This window comes from Zeus faber (genome assembly GCF_960531495.2).
Source record: "Zeus faber genome assembly, chromosome: 3".
In the NCBI taxonomy this organism is placed as follows: domain Eukaryota; kingdom Metazoa; phylum Chordata; class Actinopteri; order Zeiformes; family Zeidae; genus Zeus; species Zeus faber.
The window spans coordinates 25363114-25367276 of NC_137190.1; positions in this window are offsets into that span (position 1 = coordinate 25363114).

A 4163-nucleotide genomic window follows, 5' to 3' on the forward strand; every position below is an offset into this window, starting at 1 on the left:
TTGGAGCCGTGAAGTTCAAAAACACAAATTAAAGACTCTGCTGTGCACAGAGATGAGTAAGTCGTGCCCCCGCCCCCCACTCGAACCCCCTCCACCTCCCCAACCCTCCCCACCCCCCAAAACGATTGCCTTAATAATTACATATATACACAGATGTAATGACGTGACGATGCTTACTAGAGACTTAATACAAGTTCCAAGATGTTTTCTTTCTGTGAAAAGCAGTGTCTTGTACGGGACAGATGTGAATATTTTACTAAACGATAGAGAACAATGTTTTGGTTGTGACGTCGACATGTTTTAGTTGGGTCCTGCTTCGTAGGTGTCATCGGTTCCTCCACGGCGGGTTTTGACTCGATCTATTTTTATCTAGTTTCCTAACCGTCGAAAAACCAAACAAGGACGGCCTCGCTAGCTGCTGTAACCGACCGAGACTTTCAGTCCGTCGCGACGATGTAAAAGAAAGTTAAAAAAATAACAACAACAAAAAAAAAAAAAAAACGGGGAGTCGATGGAGAGAGAGAGAGAGAGAGAGAGAGATCTAAGAGACGCGTCCGGACGAAACGATCGGCGACGGTTCGCGGAAACTGACGAGGAGACTCTTTATTCTTACGACGACGGAAGGGAAAGTGGGGGGAAAAAAAAAAAAATGAGAAAAAAACAACAAAAACAAATCCACCTATACTCAAACAAAGATGTCAGGAACATGTACACCAACATTTAACACCAGAAAATAGCGGTGGCAAGCGCCCCCCCCTCGGGGGGGTTTCTTAATTGCCCCCAACACACAATCGAAACATCCAGTACCTTAGGTTTTCTCTCAGATGCAAATTCAGCGCTGACCAGCTGCTTGGGTTGAACCATCTCCTCTTTAAAGTTAACTGTATGCAAAGTGACATGGACGTGTGTTCTATATTTTTTTAAACCTAGCCTTGATAATTACATAACCAAAGGTGAAACCCTGTATGTCGTGGACTTCTGGAAATGTTGTGACATAGTTGCACATTGAATAGAACAAAATGTAAATACGCAGATGTTTATACTCGTGTGTCCTACCGATGTGTTTCGCAAAAATAGAGTCATTTGAGAGTTTTCTTTGACTGTTACGACATCCCATCAACCCCCCTATAAAAGCGCTTGTTCCGGGCTGATCAAACTTCTGTCTCCTCGTACCCGCGGTGAACGCTGCTCCAACATTCTCCCCCGTGGAAGCACAAGTCCGTCCGTCCCGTCTTTTGGCCCTCGTGTTGAAAACGTCGGGTCGCTATGGTTACCCGGCGTGCCCTCGTCGGAGAAGCGTTTGATTTTTCTTACTTTGCGTTGTGGTGTTTGCTCAGAACGAGTGTGTGGTCGGGCGTTTCAGACTCTTTTAAGTTTTTGCGTTTTGTCGTCGTACTGGAGGGGCCGTGCGCCACATTGCACGTCATTAACGTCCACGCGTCACCTCAACCTCTCGTGTTTCCACATGACGGCACTTAAAACGACGTAGTTTTTAAACTTATGTACGAGTGTATTTTTTTGTGTGTTCGTGCGGAAAAATCCAAAGTGCAACCTCTTTGCCCTTCTCCTGGAATCGGTAGATCTGCAGTTGCCTCTATGAGAAACAGAAATCCCATAAAAGCTGTTTAAAAGTCATTTGTTTTACTTGATGCCAGTGTAAGAACATCCTGTCAAACCCTCGATAGTTGGTTTTCAAAATAAGAATTGGCATCCTTTGTCTTTTGTTTTGGGAATGGGTGAATTTTTTTTTTTAATATTATTATATTTTTTGCTCAGCTTGTGGGTATTAATAGAGTACCCGCAATACTCACGTGAATCACAAAAGGCCTGAGTCAAGTTTGAAGATGGCGATTAACATAACACAAACAAAAAAAACAGGGTTTGGATTGCAGGCTTTATTTTTTTTATTATTAGCAAATTGGGAAACTCAAGATGTAATGCAGTGGTAAAGGTCTTAAAGGTGCAGTGTGTAGAATTTATGGAACGGACTTGGCAGAAATGGAATATAATATTCATAAGTATGTTTGAATTCGTGTATAATCCCAGGAAAATAAGAATCGTTGTGTTGGCGTTACCTCAGAATGAGCCGTTTTAATCTACATAGGGGATGGTACGCTTCACGGAGGCCGCCATGTTGCACCGCCATGTTTCTACAGTAGCCCAGAACGGACAAACCAAACGTTGACTGTAGAGAGGGTCTTTCGTTTTTTTTTCGCGCCCACCGTCTCCTCCACTGAGGCTGCCATGTTGCACCACCACGGGGAGGGGTACTCAGTTGGTTGCCATCTGCAACCTCACCGCTAGATGCAACTAAATTCACTGCACCTTAAAGGTAACAAGTTGAGACAAAATCCAAACGAATTTTACTGCCATTTAAATGTAATTATAATGTGTATATGAATTAGATCCAATCAATTCATAGCTTGAATGGCATGTTATATTGAAAAGCAATTGTGGCAAAAAATTATAGAAACACTGCTTGAGAGACAAATAATGATAAATGTATGAAGTAATACATATCCAGGGTATGATCAAAATTAGCCAATTGTTTATAGCACTTTACAAAAACAGTGTTAAAAGATTCCAATATGACAATAATCAATGTGACATATATTGAAAAACTAGACTAAACAACAAAAAAAAAACCTTTCTAAAAGGTGAGTAAAGCTCACTCTGACAGAATACTGAAATTCTCTGAGGTTTCATCATTGATGATGTTGATTGATTTGCACAAATCCCGGGATGAATGTTCCAAATTGGGATTCTGTTGATTCTTCCACAAGCTTTACTGCAATCGTCCAATCGTAAACTGAGTTCTAAAATGTCGTCTTAAATCATACCTGTTTGTGTTTTTTAACGAGAAAATGGGAAAATTTAATTTTGGAAGTTCTGGTGTAGTGGCTATTGCTTTCATTTTTTTGAATTGAGCCCTTTTATTATTAATTTGGGAAACGCTGGAAGAAGAAAAACCTGAATAATAATAATAATAATAATAATAATAATAATAATAATAATAATAATAATAATAATAATAACAGTTATTGAGTGCTTATTTTTCATTCACAATATTCCTGAAGAAAAATAAACATGTTGACATGTTTTTCTAATTTTAAACATTTTAATGAAGATTCCAAATCCCAGAGTCGCAGGGTTAACGTGCATTGTTCAATGAAAAGGAGACATGACTAAAACCATGACTACCGTGTTGTCTGGATGAGATAATGTGTCATGGTGGTAGTAGCTCTGTAATCGCACAAACTGCACAAGAGCTCTGTGATCACGTTTAAGTTTAATTGAGACACACAATTTGGTTTTTCAGAAAACCATTGAAATGGGGACAATGAAGCGGAGGAAATATATCACACGATGAAATGTCTTTCTTCAATGTGCGGATGCAGAGTGGGTCAGTTTCTGCAGAAAGAAAAATCTGTTTGAGTTGAAGTTTCCACTTCTCCTTAGAAACCCCCAGATAGTAAATGACGCTGAGGAAGGCAGTGATATAATGTTTACATGAGACAGACTGTTGAGTTTACATTGATAATTAATCCTCTAAAAAAGTGGTAATGATTTTCAACAGTTCTATGTGAAACGGTCACATGAAATCAGTTTGTTTCTGGTTGTATGATGGAAGGTCGTAGGGCTGTAACAAGCCACAGCCTCTTTTTTTAGGAATTGGAATAACCTATCAATCTGAGAGACGGGAGATGAGAGCACTTTCTTCAAAAAGTCCAAATCGGAATAAATATTTCCAGTTTAAATAACTATTTCAGATAATACCATAATACAATGAAGTGAGATTTTCCAATGCCGCTGTGTTATCACTCAGCAGGTGATTTTGCAGAAGGTGGCAATGGAATTCTTAGAGGTGGGGATGTGCAATTGGCTTGCAGTGTTTTCCAGCTGTTTTCCATTATGTTTCAAAAACAACCCATCGGTATTCTGGTGCAGATTCTCTGGACACGAAACTATATCAAGGGGCTTAAAGGGCTGAACTGAGTCTCGGACTGAAACACATGAACTGGACGCTAAAAATCACCTGCAATAACTTCAATGTGGGTTCAGAGAACAAAGGTGTGTTTGCTTTGTTTTGTTGTGTTTATTTTTTGATTATTATTATTTTTTATTTTTTTTTATTATTATTTTTTTGATGGTGTGTGGGAGGG